At 32.9% G+C, this 24,631-nt stretch overlaps 1 protein-coding gene across 5 annotated transcripts in view; it reads right to left on the bottom strand.

Annotated features, from left to right (window-relative positions):
• LOC105143172 (uncharacterized) overlaps positions 1-24,631 on the bottom strand; it is a 422,981-nt gene that overhangs the window by 332,123 nt on the left and 66,227 nt on the right. The gene's annotated exons all lie outside the window — the stretch shown is intronic.

A 24,631-nucleotide genomic window follows, 5' to 3' on the forward strand; every position in this document is an offset into this window, starting at 1 on the left:
TAATAAAATTCAAGTATATATCTAATCTTAAAAAGGTAACACAAGATAGATCGACGAGGATGGTTGAGATAAAATTCTCGAGCTATTTCGTCACATTTAGTTTCGTGGCACGTTTTGTAAAGAAATTTCTGTCTTTGTATCATAACGTCACAACACAAGTCCACGTCTTCTTGGATTTCAGACATATTCCTGTTTCATCGATAAATTACGTTCGCTCCTCTTACGTTATCTTATTATGCGCATAAATTGAATGGTAAATGCATGACAGATCACCTATATGATGCAAGACAAATTAAGGACACAATTTTTCCGCATATTAGTCGTTTCCGTCGATGAAAGCAGTACAGCGAGCAACGACACAGCGGATAAACATAACCCTATCTTCCATCTTTGATTTATCACTATTTATTAAGATTCGTGAAATTCAAGAAACTTTCTTTTAAATTTGAAAATACACAATCACCGAAAAGATAAAATTGCATGCGATTATATATACTTCGACGTTTTTTGCAGCACATATCTTTAAAACAGCTTAATAAGTTGTTTTATTGATATAAAATTTATTGCAATCTTATTTAAAAATGGTTTCTTAATATATATATACATTTTCAAACATTAAAAAATTTAAGTCACTAAAACTTTTTATTCTTTGCTATTAAATAACACTGCAATTACATCTTTTTGTAATTGTTAATTATATATTTTATGATTAACTTTTTAATTAAAAAGACTAAATTAGATAAAAAAAACAACTGACTTTTTTAAACATCAAATTCACGAAATTATACAGGTACTGCAGCATTATAAACAATTTTGCTGGATAATTGGCTGATATTTGCATCAATGGCAAACATATTACAAGGGCCGAAGGTCTGCTGACACTTGATTAAATCTTTACGAGGACACTGCAAGTTAAGCTCTATAAATCAAAGTAGCGCATTCCTTTGATCTGAGCCGAAATGCCGACAATCTTCCTATGGCTCTTTCGACCGCCATTTTGATTTAGTCGTCTGTAGTCCAATAAACAATTAATATTATTGATATAGGGTATGGTTGATAGGTCTAAAATGGAAGATCTATGCGCTACTTTGATACATAGAGCTTTAACTGTAAGTTCTTTCTCATCGTTCCCTCTTTCGAACGAACGTACTCGGCGACTCACAGATTTATCATGTGCCATTTAAATGACGCATTGTGTATTCTTATCGAATGCATCTCTTACCGCATCTGGCGATATGCACAGGTTGTTCCACGAGACACTCGCCATGGAAATCGATTTGTCATTGACTTATTGCGATGTAAAAATATGCGAATGTCTACATTATGACGCGAGCGTCTTGTAAGTCTTATATATAGAAATAAATAGTACTACTTTAAGTTAAAACGATTGGAAACCAATAAAAATTTGCAATAAAAATTCTGAGCAGATACTTTAATTTTTATTACGATAAATACGAGTCGATAAGTTATGCACTTCTTGATCAATAAGTTAGACATGATAAGATGAAAATAAACATCCATGGAATAAAAATTTAATCGAACGTAATATTGATAATATCACGTAACCGTCAAGAAACTTTCCTCAAACAATAAAAACGAAAGCGCACGATTTCTGACATTCCTACATCAAAGAGGCAATAAATATACGAATAACGTTGCACCTATATAAAACAACTTTCGAAATAACTGCGCGTACCTTCTTCTGTATCTCACGAGACTTCCGGAGTTGCACACATCGAGCAATAAAACGCGCTCGTGTGTTAAACGTCTCGCCAGAACGATGCTTTATGCTCCCGTTACGACAATGGACGATATTATCTCCCGATATCGACAATCGAGAAAGGGAACCTGGCACAGAAGAGAATCGGTAAATTTCGTAAGAGGACCCTCTTAAAATATAATCTCCCGAGATTATGTGAGATTCGCGGGTAGGGCACCGGGAATCTCCCTTTGGGTGCCACGTCAGGTACATGGCACGCGGTGTGGTCCTCGAATGCTAACCTCCGGCCCCGGTTTGAAAACCATGCTAAGGAGAAGTAGATATATAAGGATTCTGATGTACGACCGAGTGCGAGCATTACTCCTTCGAATTACATACTCCGGTTGCATTGCAATGCGCCCTTTACGCCCGCTGTTCTTTACGAACGCGGTCAGAGAGGACTCCAGGATACCGAAAATATTTATGTCTTCGCTGGAAGAGTAAGAGGTGAATGAAAAACGGCTGTCCATCGACGTCCACACGCGGGACATAAAAAAATTTATAAAAGTCGCTCGTAAGATTTATAAACGGGATTTCACCAATCGTAAAATGCGATCCGAAGAAATATAGTTCATCTAACGTAGCGGGAAAAGGTGAAGGAAATGATGGAATTAAAGCGGAAGTCGTATACCCGGGAACGGTACGAGTTAGACCTGTAAAGCTTTTTTTCTTTCTTTCTGGGAAAATATTGAATAGATGCATATTAGTGCTCTTTCATGCAAAGAGAACAATGAAATAATGATTGTCACTTCCTGCTGTCGTGCTCAATTTTAACTACATATAATTTTATAGGATAAAAAAGTCTGATTTAAACAGAGCATATCTATTCGTACTACTAATATTTAATCAAATTTAAATTTAATCTTTTAAAATGAATATTGTGTTATTATCAAGAAAGCTTTTATAGTAGAAAAATGTTTGTTTTGAAAAGAGCATCAATCATTTAATCTTACTACTACTATTTAGTCTAAATTTTAATTTAATTTCTGGGAAAAACTATTGCACACTCAGAGAAAATAGCGATGGCAATTCTATAAAAGTGACAAATATACAAATTTTATATGCAGAATTAATGTGTGTGTGTGTGTGTGTGTGTGTGTGTGTGTGTGTGTGTGTGTGTAGTTGAATAAATTATTTCATAGTGCAATAACTTTACAGTTTTTTTGTAACTATAACATGACCTACTCATCCAAATATATTAATCCTACATATAAAATTTTTATTATTATTATTATATATGTATTCTTCTCATATTCGATTAATTTGTCACTTAGGCTTATTGTAGAAAGTCTCTTAGAGGAAAAGACATAGTAGTGCTAAAACTGTAAATGTAACAACTATGTACAGAAAAAAAGAAGTTTTTCACTGAAGTATCTAAAAATTTTGATAGATACATCTGAATATAACTTTGTTGGACCATCAAAATAATTATGTAGAACGATTATGTAAATAATTAGGATAGCTGTTCTTATTAATGTGCCTTTTAATCAACTTACTTATTACTGAATTAATTATTAAATATTGTAGCTTTAATTTTATCTGCTTGCAATCAATACTGATTTTTCAATTATTTCTTTTTCGTATAATATTTTTGTAATCTAAAAAATATTAATACTTTATAATGTTTTTGACAAAAATAAAAAACATGTTTTTATCCCTATTAGTGAGTCCTCCAAACGGCAATGGCCCCAATTTGTGTGCCTATCCACATTTGATTCATTTTAACATATAGTTACTAAAACAGGTAATAAATTTAAAGTAATTGTTTAAGTTAATATTACATAAATCATTTATTTCAGTGTACACTCATAACACAACGTTCTCAGCTCCAATACAGGGCACATTAATAGGGACAAGCTTAAAATCTTGCGATACGTATTAGGTACTGGATTCACATAAATTCCTCATATCTTTTGAAAAATATTTAAAATACTTTAATACTCAAAAAATAAAATATTATCTTCGGTATCGTATGAATTAATAATTTAATAAGAAAAAATATTTTTTCTTATTTATTCGTGCTAGTTCTCTTTATGACTTATCGAAATACAAAAGCACACTAATTGGGACAGGCACAGTAATTGGGACAGTAAATGTATCCACTAAAGATAACCACAGTTTATTTTCAGACTCGTGTCTAGTTAAATTGTTTTAAATACTTGAGCGAAAGTCTTCTTCCCGTACAGTTGTTACATTTATGTAGTAGCCACTACTACATCTTTTTCTCTAAGTGCAATTTCCAAGCATTCGTTCCGGACGTCATGTAGACGAATCGGGGAGAACGCGATGCTAACAGGGTTTCCGCTGCAGCGTTCGTTGCAGCGTGACTTAGCCGACTAACTATGCGCTCGGTGTTTTCGCTTTCGCTCATTCGCAATCAGCGGCTATCGCGTATCCGATGATATGACGTTCGAGAAAGCTTCTGAATCACGTTCATGTGGTGCAAAACAATTCGAGGAAGCGCCGGGCAGCACGCGTGTACCACGGATCGTCTTATCGGCCGGTCTCTCGGGCAAAATCAGCAGGTAGTGCATGTTGCATAGTGCATACATGTGCATACATGTGCATACACACTTACATAGACACGTACTTCAGTTTCCTTGACCGTGGTTCTCGGTGGCTCCACTGCGAACGAACAGGATCGACTCTCTCCCTGCAGGCTCATTTCTTGATCGTCGAGATAGTGTTACGCCATCGTAACACGGCCGGTAGATATCTGATGGCTCGTCGCGGTGCCCTGTGGTGAATTTTTACTTGGCGCAGCTTTCGTTACTGCTGCTGCTGTTGCTGCTGTCGCTGTTTCTTAGACTCCGCCTGTTTCCGTCAGCGCTTCTCATCGCTGATGCTAATTTGACAAGTCGCCTGATTATAGAAGTAATTTATGATCCAAGTTTGATAAATGGGATCACTGATGCGGAGATTGATGCTGTTTACATAAATACGATGATAGAAGAGATTAGTGACGTCCGCTTGCTGATAGAACTAGATGTACAACATGCTCTCTAATTTTGTAGATAACTTTGATTGGCAGAGGAAATATTTTGCATGGCTATTCTTAATAGTCAGCATTAAATAGTTTCACGATTCCTCAGTATATTTTCCAATTCGTAACATTTAGGTGAATAAAGCCCATTCTACAATTAATAAGCGCAATTGTAAGAATTGACTAATCACATAGTCATTAGTCGAATATTTTCTTCATATAAGGTATAATTTAAGTAGAATAAAGTTTTATTATTTAACTTCATTCCAAAATTTATCAATCATAATCTTTAATGTAAAAAAATTAAATTATTAAGTAGAGAAGAATTTAGCCATTTTCTTTCAGAAAATAAGTAAAAAATTTTTAAAAATTTAAAAAGCATTTTAAATGTCCGCGCTTTCGAAAGTTCTGAAAGTTACGAAAGTTCCATTATTGCTCATGACACAAAGTGTCGCGCTCCAGTTGACAATTAATTCGCGAGATATATAACAGAGACGTGTCCCGAATTGGGAAATTCCCAAATGTATCAAAAGTTGCAGAGCGTAAATGACAGGCATCATCGTGAGTTAATACACACACCCGGTGTTAATCGCATGCATCGAGAAGCGAAGGTAATGACGTCACACGGATGCATTTTCAACTTAGGCCCAGTTCCACAATACATAGTTAATTCTTAGTTGAAGAACAGAGGTTCAACTTATTCCTCATTTCTTTTCAATTCTGGAATTGGTTCTAGAATTGAATCTCGGTTAAGAATTAACTGAGTTGTGGACATAGGCCTTAGAGAAATATCGAGAATTCGACATCGAACGCTCGATCCCGTTCGGTAGCATTGGAGATACGATAAGAATCTGCGAACCGTTGCATTCTGCCTAATCGCAAAATCCTAAGACGCGGCATGGCGCCCGATTTACGTCCACAAAGCAATCGAACGATACTAACTCGGATTCATGTCAGAGGCCGAACTACCGTTGTCTCTTACAGCTCTCTTGTGAAAACGAGTGTGAAGTGGTATAGATTGAGATGTTTAATGTAAATCGTGTATAAAATAGAATATCGGAAAGAAAGAAATTTTGTCATTATATCATTATTCTTCTAAAGAATGCATGAATTTTTATATTACACCGAAAAAAAAGATTGGCTGCTGCAGCAAATTAGATGGTAAAATATGGCATAGCATTTTTACATAAATGTAATAAGTAGTAAAACAATATGAAACACTTTTACTTATTTAAGTATAGAAAAATAATTCCCGACAAATAAAAACATAAATTAAAAAAGATATTTAATGTCTTGAAAATAATTTATTGTCTACGCTTAAAGTAGGGCAATATTATATATCAGGAGGGAACATTCGATATGCTTGTCAAGTTTTATAAGAACTGATGAGGGATAGTTCATAGCCTCTTGCGAGAGAAAAGGATTTGATATTTGTGAGTATAATTGCATAATATTGCATTGGTATAAAATAATTATGGTTAGAAACTCCATTTTTACAGTTATTTTGCTACATTAGTAATAGTAATTATGTTGTGCCAAAAAATGTATAATTGATATAAACAATGATTATAGCTAAATTATATAAAATTATAATTCAATTATTAAATGCAACCATTTTTTCTCTCAATATACAATAGAAAATGTAACTGCAGCAAAAGAAAATAGAAAATTAAAGAGAAAGTTTTTGACACATTCTGCACAAAACGATAATTTACATTATCAATTCAACAAGACGACTATGAAATTTATTAGCTGGCTCCAAAGCAGTGTGTAAGTATGACCGCAAGTAGCCTGCTATATTAAAAATATCATGCATAAATCCTCGCGGTCGGCAGCCGTGCTCGCGGGGATTAATTAAACGTCCTTAATCATCATGTCACTATTTCTCTTTGCAATCCTCTCTCGAGAGATGAGGATTAAGAGGCGTATAATCGTTCGTTCGGCACGACACGATGCGACTCGGCTTCGCCGTTCGTTAGCCGCATTAAAACTATAGAGTCGCGCGCGACCACATCGTAATCCCGAAGTACCGTTCCGTGGATGGGTCCGCGAATAATTTAGCTGTCGTTGCTAGGTTTGCAAATGTGTTACAGCTAGATTATATCGCGCGACGCATCCGCCACGCCGCGAACAACGCGTCGTTAATATGCATGCGCGGCTTAATTTGCATTAGCTCGGTGTATGCAGAGTTGCATTATGCGCGCGGAAACGACGTCCAAAGACGAGGACGTGTTGCAGAATGGAGAGGCCGAGATAAGAGGGAAGATCTACGAATCCAAACGACTTGCGCCGAAACTATTTCGAATGTTTGCTTTCTACAGGCCTGCAGCCTTTTATGCAGCTATTTCCTGCCCGAGCTGCGCGTGTAATTAGGATAAAATTATTATATATGTATATATATACATATATACAGGATGTATCTGAAATAACGCCCACTAATCGTACAGCTATTCCTAATAAAAAACTAAGTCAAAAAGTCCTCTACCTATTTTGCAATTTTCCCAATAATTAACAAGATATTAATTTTTAAAAATTGAATAAAATCGATGGAAGACAATTTTAAGATATCTTTCAGTGTTCTTTGTGAAATATTTTGAAGATGTTTCTTAAAGAACTCTTAAAGATATCTTAAAGTTGTCTTATTACGTCGATTTTAGATGTTTTGCTGATTAGGTAACTAAAAAAATATTACAAAAATTGCAAAATGGTAGAGGATTTTTCGACTCAGGTTTTTTTTTTAGAAATAACACTATACGATTAGTGGGTGTTATTTTAGATATCCTGTACAGTTTAAATATAGTATAGAAATATAATACCTAAATAGGTATCAATACGTGAAATGAATAATTCGACAGATGAAATATATTGTGCGTGCTCCAATAGCGAGAAGACAAAAATTGAGATACAAGCTAAAAATTATATTTTATAGGTGTATTAACATACATTCTCGTGTAGAAAAAATAATAAGGTTTTAAAAAAGCCTAATAAGTAGGTATGTCTTAAAATTAATTAGGCCCTATTAGATAACTTGTTCCCTACTTGTATTAGGTGTTGGAATTAATTCGTAGCGTTTTACAAGTGATGGGAAGTACTTTCATTAATGTATTTTTTAATGCTCATGTGAAATAAATAACATTCTTTCATTAAAAAACGCTACGAATTAATTCCAACACCTAATAATAAATCGTTCATCAGGACTATAATATTACTGGGACATTATAAGAAAATATTATCGGGATTTTATAAAGAAACTTCATCAGATTCTTATTTCTAATATATTATTATAACTTTATCTTTAATTAACCTTATCTTTTAGTATCCTAGAAACGTTCAGTGTTAGATCCCCTCAAAATACATTTTATTTGCTTTTATCTTGAATCACCTTAAGTCACATTAAAAAATTCGTTTCATTAGAAAACGGGGAAAAAAATCTTCACCTCTGTCGAGAAAATCTTTTAATGTTGCGTCTTTTGTTCAATTATGTACAGTTTTTTACGAGAAATTTACTTCGCCGCGTTCATCTATAATGGCAGTGCCACGTACTGCTCCAGGGTGAGCAAAAAAAAAACCAATAAGACTTGTTAAAATCTCACGCTTCTAAATTAAGGCAATCTTGTAAAATCCTCTTGAGACCCTAATGATTATATTTTATTCAAGCCTTATCTGTTAAAGTAAAAATTAAGGCATCTTTAAATGATTCACTTTAGGATTTAATAATTCAAATACTCTGCGAATACATTTATATTTTTTAAATTATATAATCTTAGTAATATTTAATAAAGTTCTGATTTGATGGTAAAATGGAACTTAGGCATTAAGATAAATGTATCTCTTTCTATGGCATATCTTTATCAGGGCCTTCACGATATTAGTCCTAACAAGTTTTAACGAACTTTTCTATACGAGTTTATCACAAAAAGATACAAGCAGTTAATGCACAGAAAGAACAATTTTGCTGAAATATTTAAACATTTTGCTAGAATACAAATCTGGAAATAATTTTATTTATATCGTCAAAATAATTATATAAGACGGCCAAACTATTATTCGAATGTTAAAAATTTTTTGCAGCGTTATCATCAATGCTTAACTGTTCTACACCATTATTTTGATAATTCAACAAGATTATTTTTAGATCTGTTTAACTAAATTTTGATATTTTAATGCAAAACCGTTCTTTCCTTATAATTTCACTTAACATTGAAAACGCTGCTTTTCGAAAGTTTCTAACTGTTTTTCTAACTAACTGTAAGTTAGTTACAGCTATATGAACTATCATAAATCAGTAGTCAATAGTTCAATTGCAGTTTCAATTTATTATGATTATATCGATTTATCTCCATGGATTTTTAAATATTTCTTATCCGTTCTCGGGCTGATTCAATTATACTTTCGTTCATTAATATCTTCTTCGGTGAAACATTACAGGGAAGAATAGTTAGCGCATGTAATGGGAACCGCCTATTAGACCGGGCCTTGTTCAGGTGCGTCGCAAAATGTGCTGCAGGAAGAAGAGATAGAGAGATAATATGAAGCGTAGACGAGAGAGTCTAATGAACATAGGTAAACAGGAGCGGACAAGTTTATCTCGAGAGTCGCTGGCGCGCCGCAAAGGGAAATTAGCGCGCTAATGTTATCTCTGCGAAAAGCAATTAAGCGCCACGGTAATAACACACGTCGCCATAAAACCGCGGCCAAACCGGCAGCCCACCGACCGCGAAAATTGAATACTTATTACCGCGCAACCGCGGAAAATTCGTACTGCCGAACTGACGATTGAACCTCTGGCTTCCCATTCGCCGTTTCGCGCTCCGTTCGCTCCGGTTCGCCCAAAGGCTAGACCGCAAGTTTAATGAAAAATGCGCAATTTCGAGAGCACTCCGACGCACAAAGGGCAATTGCGAACGCGTAGACGTGGAAGTCATTATCGAAGATGAGAACTCGGATGAATTAACAGAACGCGCTGCTCGTTTTAATGGACGCCACGCCGCGCCGTTCCGTTCCGTTCCGTTCCGTTCACATTGCGAGCTAGAAACCAAGCCTGTGAATATTTTCAGATTGTATTATAAGACGAACGATGTAATCGTGATATCCAGCTCGGAAAACTAGCTCTCGTTAACAGCTAACTGCATCAAAAAGAAAAAAAAAGAGAACCGTGTAATTCTCGTATTAGTGAAGCGATGTGATTTCCATAATGCTATTCCCGTTTTCGCGTTCAGCATCTCATTGAGAAAATATCGAGATTCAAATATATACGTATACATATATCTATGTGCATACGGAGGTATTCACGAAGGTAAAGAAACGTCGTAGAAAAATGAAGATGTTTTATAACGGAACGAATGCACTATTACTGAAACATAGTCACAAAGAAAAGAGGAAATATCCGCGCAGGATCCATACCTCCTCGCAACGAAGTCGAGGAATGCGAGGACGTGAGGGAATGAGGGATCGTTCCGCTGCGTTCCAATTCTGCATTACGATGTCGTAAAAAAATTCGCCACGGCCGATTATTTTTACGATAAGATGCACTTCGCTTACAATCGCGAAACGAATCGCCTCTTCGCTCTCGATCCTTCCTCGATATTCCTTCTCCCTTAAGGTCGCTAATGAACCCGTACAACCGCTCATTAGACACCGATGTTTATAATAAGCGTCGATTTAATCGACGCTAAGCGCAGACATGGGCTACGTCGTACGACCGTAACACGTGTCTTTTTAATGCGAGAAAAAAAGAAAATTATGTAAATGTAAATTTTTATAAATTCGCAACAAGCACGCTACTTGCGATCTATCGGGTACTTGCAGTAGCGGGTTTATAAGGATGCGAATTAACGTTTAATACTCGCATAATATGAAATTGAAATTAACTATTTAATTACAAGAGCATTTTCAACACCACCATAGAAATTATAATATATAAAATGTATTTTAATAATAATCTATCGAAAAAAGAAACATAATCAAAATATTTTTAAAAATTATTTAAAGCTACTAAAATGTGTGTATCATGAAAAAAACATATTAGGTGTTGGAATTAATTCGTAGCGTTTTACAAGTGATGGGAAGTACTTTCATTAATGTATTTTTTAATGCTCATGTGAAATAAATAACATTCTTTCATTTAAAAACGCTACGAATTAATTCCAACACCTAATAGCAAAATGATAATTATAAAAATGATAACTATATATACAAGTTTTAAATGTTACATATAGTTGATTAAATTATTTTTTTATAATTTAATTATTTTATAGTATTTTATAAAATAGTTAATTCGATTGTGTACATTAATTCTATGTATATATACAACTTGTACGCTTATCACCTTTATTGTCTTTTTTATCTGAATATATGGTTAAATTATAATCGAGTCAAATACATTCGGTACAAATAATTATTTTATTCTTAAATTATTATTTATTTTTATTATACTTATTAATTAATTAATAATAACTGCTAATTTTTAGGAGAATAAACGAGAAAATATAAATTCATGACAAAATTTGGAACTCCCATAGTAGTATTTTAAACGGTCGCTTAAGCCGCTTATCAGTAAATTCTCTGTTTATGGCGATAAAATCTTATCAAGATATTTGCTACAAAGTTAAATTCGTATTGGGACTAAGAGACTATTAGATTTCCTTCTAATGATGTCTCGATTTAAATACAATAATAAAAGTCAGACGGGAAAAATTAACAAAAGATATGGCGATGCCACGAACTGTATCTCATTACAACACGTCGATTAGAGACTAGATTAAAAATCTTATCTCGTGAGACAAGGGATAAGTATTCGAGATATCGCACTCAAGACTGACCGTTATACAGGTATAAGTGTAATTGCATCTCCAAATGCAATCGCGTTTGCTATCGCGGCGGAAAATCTTTGGCTGTTAGGCAAATTCTTTTTCTAGTTAAGTATAACTGTTCCAGCATTCACGTGGGAATCAAGTTTTTCTCTGTAGTTACGAATCCAGTTGTATATACTTCATTAACATTTTTCTAATTCACTTTATTTTCAATACAACCACTGTTGCGAATATCTAATAATAAACTCACGAAGATCTGCGACTTAATTCTGTAATCAACACTGACTCAACAGAATTATGATAAAAATCATTCATCTATGATAAGGTAAAAACTAATTTAATAGTCGAGATAACTCGTCAGATATCCACGGTAGAAACTTTAAACTTTAATCATAGGTTTTATACCACGAATTTATAGCGTAGTAACGTGAATCTTACATAATATTGCATAATAAAACAAGGCATTGCAAACACGAGAATTAAAAGTTTGAAAAAAAGAGATGCTTTTTTTTATAAGAAGAACTGAATGAATGCATTTTAATTTCAAATGCCACAGAATTAGAATCGCTAAGCTTGAGTGGTTGATTAATTCGTCCGACGCCGCTAATCCCGCGCGATTAGGATATCAGCTCGACCGGTTCGAACAGTTACAGGCAGGAACTACGGTCGTGCACAAGGACGTGCGGCGTACTTCCTGATAAAATGCTAATTCGTCGACAAAGCTGGGCCAAAGACCCGAAGCGAGAGAGAACGAAAGAGAACTCGGCGGTAGGTCGATAGCACGCCGAATCGCGGAAACCGGGTCAGATCTTTGTCAATATCGATTCACTCGAATCTTTCGCCAGCATTTAAAAATCTTTAAGTGCAGGAGACGAATAAAAGGAGACGAAAAGCGACGAAGACAGACGCGAGGCGGTTTAATGAATCGCATGTGCGTCTCTTTTATCTGGGATTTTCGTCATATTTTATACGTCGAGTCGACGTCAATAATCGATATTCCCGCGAAAGCAATTAATATCACGTAAAAAAAAGTGACTAACCGTGAGAAATAAAAAAATATCACAGTTTTGTACAATTATTCGAGCGTGTAATTGCAATATTGTATTAAAATATTAAATATAAATTTCTCGTGAAATGCAGTCATAATTTTACAAAAATCTAAATGTGTAAATGCGATCGCAATGTCAGAAGTTATTAGATTTTTACATATAATACTTATAATGGAGATTTCTTTCGGAATTAAAATCCTATTGATCTTTTATTAGAGGTTGGAGAACGAAATGTTAAATGCAATCTCAAATGTCAGACATGTTCATGTTTTTTACATATTGTATGTAATTGGAGATTTGCTTCAAAATTTAATTTAAAATCGTACTAATCTTTCAATGGATTGAATAATACAGAAAATAAATTCAATTGAAATGTCATAATAATTTGAAAGTTTCAAGTTTTTTATCAAAATTGGCAATAATATCGTGCAGATAGAGTTTTGTAAATATCTTTGACTTAATATATGTTATATTTATATTCATTTATATACATCTAATATAATTTTTATAAATAATAAATCCATCGCATAAACTAAAATAAAAAATAATTCGTTCATTTATTACAACGTACAGCGACGAAGTTTGTCATCTGACATCTCAAACCCATCTTGATATCAGATTTCATTAATCATACATAATAGTTTTGAAAATACGATTAATTATGTACAATTGTGACTCCCGTTAAAACTAATTAAGATTTAATACAGCGAGTATAATTATCTGTATATACGATGTGAGCTCTATAATATTACATACAAATCTTAATGTAATTAATGTAGTTAAAGAAAAAACTTGTCCTTAAATATCGCAATACTCTGTAGTGTTGTCGTTTCTTCTATCGTTGTGACTCTTACTTTAATAATCATACAAAGCACCTTTCGATTACAAAAATTGCTAATAATACGCTCAAACACTTGCAGTAAAAAATTCGAAAAGTACTGCGACGATAAAACGGAACAGCTTATAAAATTGATTTTTCCGAGCGTCACACTATACAAACAATAGCCTTGTGACTTTATCTTTGCAACTAAATAATATTCCGAAAAAAATTAACATCAAGGCCGTACATCAACCGACTATTGATGTTTCACGTACAATATTGTCAAATGTACCTGGCAATATTGTATACGCAATAGATAGTAATATATGAAGTGATTGTTCCTTCGGCAAAATCACGCAAAAGAGAAGTAAACCATACATTTACTATTTCTCTTTCTATTCTCTTTTTCTTATCTTCTCTTCTCTCTGTCTGTCTCCTAGAAGTTGTTAAAACGTGATGGAGCAATCAAAAGTGATTGTTTCGTGTCTTCACTCTGATTAGAAATGTTTCTATAAGTGGGTAGAAAAGAGTGTTGCTAGTATCGTGTATGTGCTATTCAATAGGAAAATTATAAAATGGAATTATGTACCTCTTAAAAACCTGCAAAGGCCGAAATGATTTATCTTAATTAAAATTATTTCTATAAATAATCTCCATTCGTATATATTTATTTTTATATGTATATACAATACAGTTTTTTTCTTCTATGTAGTAAGTATTGTTATAAAGAAAATTGTACTCCGTCATTATTCAATATGACGGTACAAAATATACGCAGTTATTATCTTTGCACACAGTTCACGAAGCCGCTCCAAGATTGAATCGGAGAATTACTGCTTATTTGCGTGTGATTACGCAGGCAATGAGCGGACACGCACACGCACGCACACATATACGCACGAAAGTGCTGCACGCGCGACATGAAGAAATCCAGTCATGCCCACGCACTAGACGACGAAAAAAACGTCATTTAATGCCGCCGCCCGAGATGTGGGACTAAATGAAGACTTTAATGCAGTCCCCAATGATTAATATTATTCCGTTCCACGAGTATAAATTGCGCCGCAATGAACTCGAGATATTTTTTACGGTACGTTATTCTTATTTATTATTCTATTAAAGAAGTTTGTGTATTTTAGTGCAATATAAATATGCATTTTAAGTTCATTAATTATAGTCATTGTAATTCACCATACCGTCAGAAGAATGTAATAAACTGCAAAGAGGTAAAAGAGTAATAGAGAAGATACTTTTCTTTTTTTTTTTTCTTATCAAAATCGAGGTAAGAGCTGAATGATTTATTCATCGCACGGATACGATCCGAAACGACGAGAGCAATCTCCTCAGGAACGCCGGCTCGGCGAGCCGCGCGAGTTTCTCGTCAGGAAATTCTGCAGCAGGAGAGAGACTCGCGTGTCGGAAAACGTCGGGATGGAAATAACGTCGGCGAGCTGAAAGAGAGTCTCGTCGGCTGTAACTATGAACTCAAGTTGCGTCCGAGAGCATCGCTCCAGAAGTGAATCCTACCTCCTACAACCATCTCCGTTTAAAAATAATCTTGCATTCCCTTTCTCCTTAGTAGACACGAACTCTTGATAACATAACACCGGCATTTATGAGCCTCCAAATCTTTCACAGTGAAAATCTCGTCTCGAGATCGAAATTTTGAAGAGTCCTTAACAAAACGGTATAAAGATATTTCTTTCAAATATGCGAAATAATAAAAATTAATAGAACAAAAAAATTAATTTATCGTTTGTAGATTTAATCAAATGTCAATTAAATACATATATTTTTACATATTAAACATATCTGCAGTATAACTTTTATTAATTATTTTTGTATTTCTTTTTGTATTTATTTATTTGGTATTTCTTTGATTGTCAGAAACTAAAAAATGTGTTAGAACAAAGTGTTTGCATGCAACATAAAAAAAAATATATAGTTATTTTATTTTATTATTTTTATTTTTTTACTGAAAAAAATGTGGTGTGTGATCTAGTTGGATCATACATAATAATTCTAATGGTGAAAAATGAATGAATTAAAATTTTCTGGTTAAATCTAATTGAAATAACTAGAATTTTGATTACTAGAATTATTAAATAATACTAAAATTATTTTTCTTTTATACTATTTTTATAGTATACTAATTTAGTTATAAAACAAAAAAAATTAACGTTGATAGGAATATATAATACAAATCACGATTCTTTTGAAAAATATTTTTCGAAAAAAGTTAGGAAATGATGATTATGCTTCGAATGCTTAAGCGAAGGTAAACGAAGGATTTGTTTCCGCACCCGTTACAATGTTGCTACAACGTTGCTAAAATGTTTCAAAATGTTTTTCTTGCTTGGGCTATAACCTTTTTCGGAGTGAATTTTCATCGAATTCATAATCAATGACGCAAATAATTCTTCCACTCGAGCATAGATCCAAGTGATTCAATTTTATCTTTCATTGCTTTCAATATCATGCGTTGCACCTTTTGTCCGAATCTCAATCTTAGTGACTTGCAAAAATGAAAACTCAATCTTACAAAAAAATATAAGTCTTGCATGTAGACAAGGAATTTATCGATAAGACACAATATTCTTGTTGAAAACTTTAGAAGTTATATAATCGGTAATTGTCTAATTGAAACTATTATATATTTTGAACAAGTGTGCAAAGTGTGAAAAGAGTGATTTTGCTGAAATATTTAAAAATTTAGCTAAATTAGATCTGAGAAAATAATTTTATTGAGCCATTTAAATTATATTATATAAGAAATTGCTAAAATGTCGAAATTTTTTGCAATAATCATCATGCTTGGAGCGTCACTAGATAATTATTTTGATGATCCAACATAATTGTTTTCAGATCTATATAACTGATTTTTTAGATACTTTACTTTCTAAATCTCGTAGAGTAAAATTTCACTCGAAGAGACTGAAAATTTAGCCTGTCTTGAAAAAAGAGTGAAAATACAGTCTTATTCAAGAGTGACAGATTTGCATTCTTTTAAAGTGTGATTTACTCTTTTGAAATGAGATTAACTCTAAAGCAAAAGGAGTGAAACCTCAATCCTTTTTTGGAGTGAAATACCAGAGTAGATGGAACCTTAAGGAAAACTGGGGCTAATAAACTCATTTTTCAGTTTCGAACTTTTACAGACAAAATTAAGAGACTTATCGAAAAAAATGAATTCTACAGTTACTACATACATTTGACTACCTAATAATATTTTAATAATAAAGGGAAACTGATAACTAATATGAAAAAAATGCATTTTTTTAATGCATTCCATCTGATTCAACTAGACCGAGGTAATTCGACTAATTTTATTATTAAAATAAAAATTATTTTTAAGCTACATCTTTGGCTACATATTAATAAAACTTATATAAAAATATATTTTGAACACAAACATTCGCAGGGCAAACAATACTTCTTTTTCCAAAATTTGTTCATTTCGTGCAAAAACACGTCGAATAAGTTTTCGAGATTAGACATGAGGGAACTAAACTTATAACATTTACCACTGAGGAAAATCTCTTTAAAGGCATAAAATTTTGAGTAAGTATTATAAGAGTCGTCACTAAATGAGTCATACAGTTCCATGCTGTGGTTAGTTTACTATCCCCATCCATTCATTTTTTAAAAACATTAACAATATACGATAACAGAGACACATAACAAAAATATCTGTTGGACTTTATTAAGTAAGAACTACACTTACTATCTAATTAGAAATCAATATCTCAGACAATCATATAGGATAGTAAAATAAAAACTTTAAGAATAAAAATATTTACTTAGGTGTACGATTTTTTAAAATTGTGTCATAACTTCTATCATAGATGTGTTCGCAACAAGATATTACAGCAGACTTAGTGGCAGTCGCTGCTGCGTGCTTAGACACGTTTACGCATGTCTCGCGTGTTTTGTTTATAGCCTCGATTATTCTACTTACCCCTTTATTTAACTGACCCCGGTCTCCCCTACTCCAAGAAAGATTGACATTTCACTCCTTCGGAGTGAAATGAATCTCATTCCAAAAGAATAAATTTCACTTTAAAAAGAATAAAAATCTGGAACTCTTGAACAAGAGTGATCGTATTTTCATTCTTTTTTCAAGACATTTCAGTCTCTTCGAGTGAGATTTCACTCCACGAGATTTAGAAAGTAGCTAAACCATTTTTGTTTCGTATACTAAAAAAAATTTATTGAATTTTTTTTTTCAATCTTATTAAAAATATACTAAATTTGATTAAATATTTGTTTGAATAGTGATAACGAAATATTTACCCATAATAAATAAACATTTATACAGAATAAAAAAATTATATTTAAATTAAATAAATATATATTTACATATATTTAGTGAATATTTCGTTAATACTATTCAAACTATAATATTTTATAAAATTCAGTAATTTTTTCTCAATCTATGGGCATCCTATTACAAGGAGCAGAAAAATGGCGATATTAAAAACGAAAAATTTTAATTGTTCGCGATTAAATAAATTTGGTTATGTCCACGGCGTAAATCTAACTTTGTAGTTCCTAGGTTTGTCAAGTTTAGAGCGGAAAGGCCTGCGGCAACGAAGAAGAATGAGGAGTAAGGTGCGGCGACCTATCACAGGCGGTCTGCTACCAGCCGGTTACACGCCGGTGAGTATCGGCAGCAATCGCAGCAGTGAGTGACTCATCCATTCGGTAACTATTCTCTGCTCTCTTCACGGACCTGACGATCTTCGAGACCCCTCTATTCCGTTCATTCCGCTCGGTTCCACTCGGCTCGCCGCCACGCTCTCTCTATCATTCAACGTTCCCGCGACTCGGATCAGCTTTTTTAACTCTTATCGGGCCTCTCTTGAGACGCTTCTGTTTCTTGCAAATAAAAAAAGAGAAAGAGAAGGAGAGAAAAGAACGGGTAAATTTATTTCGTTCGTAGAATGAAATATGGAATGTTCAAGTTTCGCTTGCTAACAAACTTATTTCAACAGAAATTAATCTTTCTTTCGACGAGAGAAAGATATTGATGAAAAAAATAGCCTAAATTTAAATAAATACTTATTTGAATACTGCCAACTAAACATTTATTTACAATAAATAAATATTTACTTAATAAAAAGATTGTTAAATCAAATTAATGTTTTTTGTACCAAATAAAAATATTCTTATATTTGATACATATTTATTTGGTACTATTCAAATAAATATTCAAATAATATTTATTAAAATTCAAGATATTTTTTTCTCAGTGTTTTTTCTGAGGTTCATTTCAATTAAATTATTACTTAATTTAATTAATTAATTAGTTTTGCTACGCTTTTAACAATATAAAATTATATAACAAAATAATGACTTTTCGATTGTCGTATTGACAATAACTTACTGTACAATTATGCAAGTATAATATTTAAGTTGTAAAATATTTAAAATGCATTTACTCTAATAAACTAATATTATTATATATTATTGTATATTTCAATTTCGTGAGAAATTAATGGATGAGAATTTATTTGTATATAATAATTAACGATTATAATAATTAATTTTTTTATTTAAAAGAAAGATCTTAACTCCAGTGTGTTCTGTGTTATTGCTACGAGAGAGTTTCCTATTCCGTTTCTCTACAGTTTATTGATCCACGGATAGTCTTTCAAGCTAACTTAATATGAAAAACAAAGCACGGTTTTTCTTCTCTGCACGCTTTGTAATCAGAGAAAATCGGACTTTACGGACTGCCATGATGTTGAGATACCGGTCAGTAATTAGTTAATTGTGATTAAAGCCAAACAAGAAATTGGATGGTTTTCCGTTCGAGAAGTTTCGCACATTGGAAATGCATTGAACTTACTGTAGAATTTTCCATTATCGCATACATAAAATATTTAACAATTAAAAATGAAGTCCAATAGAAAAAAGCTTTCTAGCCAAATCATTCGCCAAAAATATACCCAAAACATGACGGAATTAAAAGAAAAAAATTTAATATTTGAAATATTCGTTCTTTTACTATAACTACATTCCAATATTTACTCGGTGCTAAAAATATCTATAGCATATATCATTGTACCATAAATTTTCAGCACTGACAGTAAATATTATAATACAACCTTTATCTCAGTGTTAATTATCAAGCGTAGATCTGTACGTAAAATACAAGATTAAAAACGAACGCATTCATTAAATCGCATATGCAAATACGAAATCGCAACGAGTACAATTTCGTGTAATACAATGATTATTATTGGCGGCACCGAGTAGCGACATAAACATAGTACCTGAATAATTGAGATTCCGTCCGGAGTAGTCCTTTTTACTTTATGCGTTAACGTGCATGTCGAGAAAATTTATTGATATGTAAAACCGTTTGATACGGAGCGCCGAAATGCTATTAAGTCCGCAATTAAATTTGCACAGAGAGGCTCACCGGTGCAATTAAGTAATCGGATTACCTTCTGTACTAACGTTAACTTTGCAAGCAAATAATACACGCGCGCCAGATTGCAGTATGATGTAACACGCGACAGGCAGATAAGGTAATTATTTGTACGGAGCTGAATGCATCGTCTCTCTCGATTCCATTCCGGTGGGAATTCGGTTACGTCTCTTTTCAAAATCTTTTTCCGATTGCGTAGGAAAAAATTTGTTCCACCAGAATTACTGTCCATTATTCTCGCAATTATTACTAATCAAATTTGTTGACAATCTATCTGTACAGTTAAATCTTAAATTCAAAGAGATCGCGCTTTGTTAAGTAGAAACTTATCCATTATCTTAATGAATTATTCTCATCACAAAAAATTAATACGGTTCTTGAATGCCTAGAGGGAATTTTAATGTTCTACTCTTCAATTAAAGCGGTTAATTGAAAACGCCTTTTACACAAAAGCCATCTAATTAAAGATACAATTTCAACACGTATGAAAACTACAGAGTTCGATTTAGAACTTTGGCTCGCGCCCGAGTTTACCGAAAGGGGTACAAAATTTAACATCTCTCTGGGTTTGGACAAAGCTCCCGAACAAGCCCGTAGCCCACACATACATAGGGAGAATAAACGATCGTTGTTAAAAGGCCTGTTAGCAATTTCCGTTCTGGCTTTTCCGGGAACGCCGATAGGCACAGGTGCTCGCACGTTTGGCGCGTTTGGCGCGAAAGAAAACAAATTGTAATTAACAATGCGATCGTAAGAGGTCAAAGGGTTCCCGAAGACGAACCGTCGCCTCACCTCTTCCTTTCTTCGGCTTCTCTCTCTTCTGCATTCTATTCCGGGTCTACTAGGAAAAGCGCCTGTCTCCCGCAGCCGCGAACGCGAAGATGTATAAATACTTGAGAGAGCGACTTCTCGCTCAGTCTCTTTCTCTCCTGCCGCCCTTTTTTCTCACCGTTTCTCGAGTCCCCTACTCGTCACAAGTGCCACCCGGTGGCGCAAAAAATCACGCCCTCGTATATAATGAACCATCCGGTCTAAAAGCAGCACCGTATATAGACTCGCTTATGGTTCGAGTAAAACTCGAACTTTTATCAATGCCGAAGATTATGTTTTTGCCATAGTAAACAGTATTAGTATAGTAAAATAAGAAATTATATTAGAATCATCTATTAATTAGCATGTATATACAGTTGAACTCGTTAGTCTCGTTTTTTTTACCTGTTTTTTTTTAATTCATTAAGCCTTATATATTAGCTTTATTCATATTTTTTTATTTTACAAATAATGTTGAATTCGGTTACTACACATCAAAGACTTCTATATAAAGTATCTAAATGCAATGACATAAAATAATTTTGACAATGAAATAATACATATATATTCTGTTGAATAATATAAGAATGTCATTATTGGACGTTTAATCATTTAAAATATTCATGTGCTTTTACATTTAACTTTACTAATTTTATATAAATATATCACGGGAAAAAAAACAGCTGAAACTAATTCGGCAAATCTACAGTTGTTATATCTACAGACAGTAAAGTAGCAAAGTTGACAGGTGAATAACATTAGCGATTTGTTAAACCATCAAATCTCTTCTTACAATTAGTTATAGATGTTGAATTCGCGTAATAGTTTGCTGTACCACTCAATTAATTTTTTTTCCGTAAGAGTTTGTAGTATACACTAATAACATCTAATCTAAAGTAATTGAATCGCTATAAGATATTCGCTATAAAAAAAAAACACCTAATATATTTAATTGCACTGAAAGTTATATATACAAATTCTAATATATTTCTAAATTAAAGTTTACATGATTAAGTTTGAAAAAAATCTTTTCGCAAACGCGCGCACGAATTCATTCGCACATTTCGTTCCACATAAAGGAATACCTCTATTAAATCATTCCGTAGAGGCAACGAGAAATGTTTCACATCATCAGTCGGAGATTAAGAGTGATATTTCTGTGCCACCCGTTACACGTTACGCTTCTGACGCTTGTCGCTAATTGCCAATACGAAAACGCAGACTGCGGAACGCAGTAGAGAGAAACGCAACGGGGGAGGGCTAAGTCGTCGTTTACTCGGAAGTCGTGCTCCGTTTTCTGACACAGTTCGCTGGTGAGTCAGACCCGCCGCTTTCCGAATCAAGAATGCGCACAAGTGCAGCCAGCACTGCTGGCCGATTAACCGAAAGGCGCGTGAAGCAATTAGTCTCGATCCATTCGTAATGCAGCACGCAGCTCGCGTGTTACCGCTTTTCGAGAACCGTCGATTTAACCCACTAACTGTCTGAGATATAAGTATTCTGGCACGCATGGACACTTACTGTGCGTGACATGAAATGAATAATCGTAAATATAAAATGACAGGAAAAGAAATGCACAGCCTTGTAACTGGTTGCCGTCAGATGACAGCAATAAGATCGAAATAAGTATGATCATCATAAAAAGTAAAACTCGAGGAACATTGATAAGTAGTCCATTGAAACGTGACTCAATGAAGAGAGCTATAAAATACCTGTCATTAATAAATTATTAAAATAATTGGTGCTGACGTTTCATGGGTTAATAATAAATCGATATCACTTGCATGTGTAAAATTACATTTATCACTCACGTATGTAAGTTCCGATGGTAGACACAAGACAGGACTATAAGAACATCCGTTGAAATTGCTTACCTGAAAAGAAAGATAAAAGTGTTAAGATAATATAAAATTTATTTATAATAAATATCAGTAGTAAAACATGTACATGTTTATATTGATTGTGCTTAATGTCGAAGATATGAATAAGCATTTGATAAAAACGTAGAAAGTTCATAATCTTCTCTTTAAATATTTTTCAAATACGTATTATGTAACTTATTTTTATCACGTTAGTGATTTGTTTTACTACTACTCGTTACCTATTGAAAAAAGTAAACTCGTTAGCGTTATTATTATTAAAAAGGTATCGAGGTCGTTTCACAATTTCCATTACATTTTTATCCATTACATTTTAATTTTGATAATCTTTTTTTTTTAAATGGCATTCAATTATCTGTGTCGCTAATTCAACACGAGACTATTGTATAGTTACGGTTAATATCGTCAAACATAACATACTTTCTTTTAAAATCCGCTTATATATCTTTCATGTATTATATGTATATAAAATAAGTATTATATTTTTTATTGGAAAAAATGTAAACTACGTTATCATTAATAAAAAAATATAAGCGTAAAATGTTATTACCAGATCGATACCAAAAAATAATTGTAGCATTACAAATGATGCATTTATATGCGTATATCTATATATGTATATATGTATATAATATATTATTTATAATGTTATAATATAATATTATCTTATAATCAGAATTGAAAATTATCCAAGAGGATAATCATTAGCTGATATATTGTCCACAGATTACATGATTTCATACAATTTCTGATTATAAATAATTTTCTTTACTACGTATGAAGTTATTTGATAAAATAAATATTAGATTTTATCTAATATTAATTATTATATAATTATTTCTCGTGATTGCACATGTAATTATCAGATTATATAAAGAAATTTCATATGAATTTTATAATGATTTCGGGAACTTTTTGTCTCATGATTACATTAAGTGATAAAAGCTTTCGAAAGTATCAATATTATATAATAGTAATAATAATAACAAATATAGTATATATATATATATATTTATTATATTTATTATATATATTAATATATTGATCTATTAATATATATTATTTTATTATTTTTGTAAAATTATAAAGTCATTCACACTTCTATAATAAAAATATAATAAGTGTAACAATTTTATATATATCTTAAACAACATTGTAAATTCTAGATACCATTCTATAAAATAGCTGAACGTTGCGAAATAATTTACAGAGTTGAACAAGCTCTCGTGATCGCGGACAAACGAGTTAAACGCAGAATCAATTTGGTAGAGTACGAAATATTTCACGCGCGGTTATCTCGGCGTTCATGAAACTATACAGGAAGAGCCTTGTCGAGCGGAGAATGCATTGACCTTGGATGCGTGCAGAATCGACGAGGCAATTTCATAAGAAGTAAAGGTGAAAGAGAGTGGACTCGGCGAAGGTTTACACGGCCCACACACGATGGACGGACAGGCCGAGCGGTAATGTAGTTCAATTAGTGTTAACTGGACCCGCAATGATTTAGGCGAAGAGTGCGTCCGCCTCATTTCTCGCCAGAAACGCAACGTAATTCACAGCAACAATTTTCGCTTTATTGCAGCAAATTAAATGCTGAAAAATACCCGTGCAATTTCCGACAAATTTATAGGGGAGATCGGGGCTAATAGACTCATTTTTCAGTTTCAAATTTTTACAGACAAAATTAAGAGACTTATCGAAAAAATGAATTCTACCACCAGTTACTACATACATTTGACTGCCTAATAATATTTTAATAATAAGGGGAAACTGATAACTAATATGAAAAAAATGCATTTTTCTAATGCATTCCATCTGATTCAACTAGACCGAGATAATTCGATTAATTTTATTATTAAAGTAAAAAATATTTTTAATTAATAGATATAAAAAGTTTGATTTAACTCTAATAACTACTTTCTCTCATGAAATTTGTAAATAAGTACTATAAAATGCGATTTTAAATCAAGGCAAATCTTTATTTTAAAAATCAATAAGAGAATTGTGTTCAAATGTCACACAAATATTCACAGACGTAATAATAAAACAATCTATGAAATTTTTATATTTTTAGTGCTTTGA

This window comes from Acromyrmex echinatior, chromosome 12, assembly GCF_024713525.1.
Source record: "Acromyrmex echinatior isolate Ae372 chromosome 12, ASM2471352v2, whole genome shotgun sequence".
Taxonomy (NCBI): domain Eukaryota; kingdom Metazoa; phylum Arthropoda; class Insecta; order Hymenoptera; family Formicidae; genus Acromyrmex; species Acromyrmex echinatior.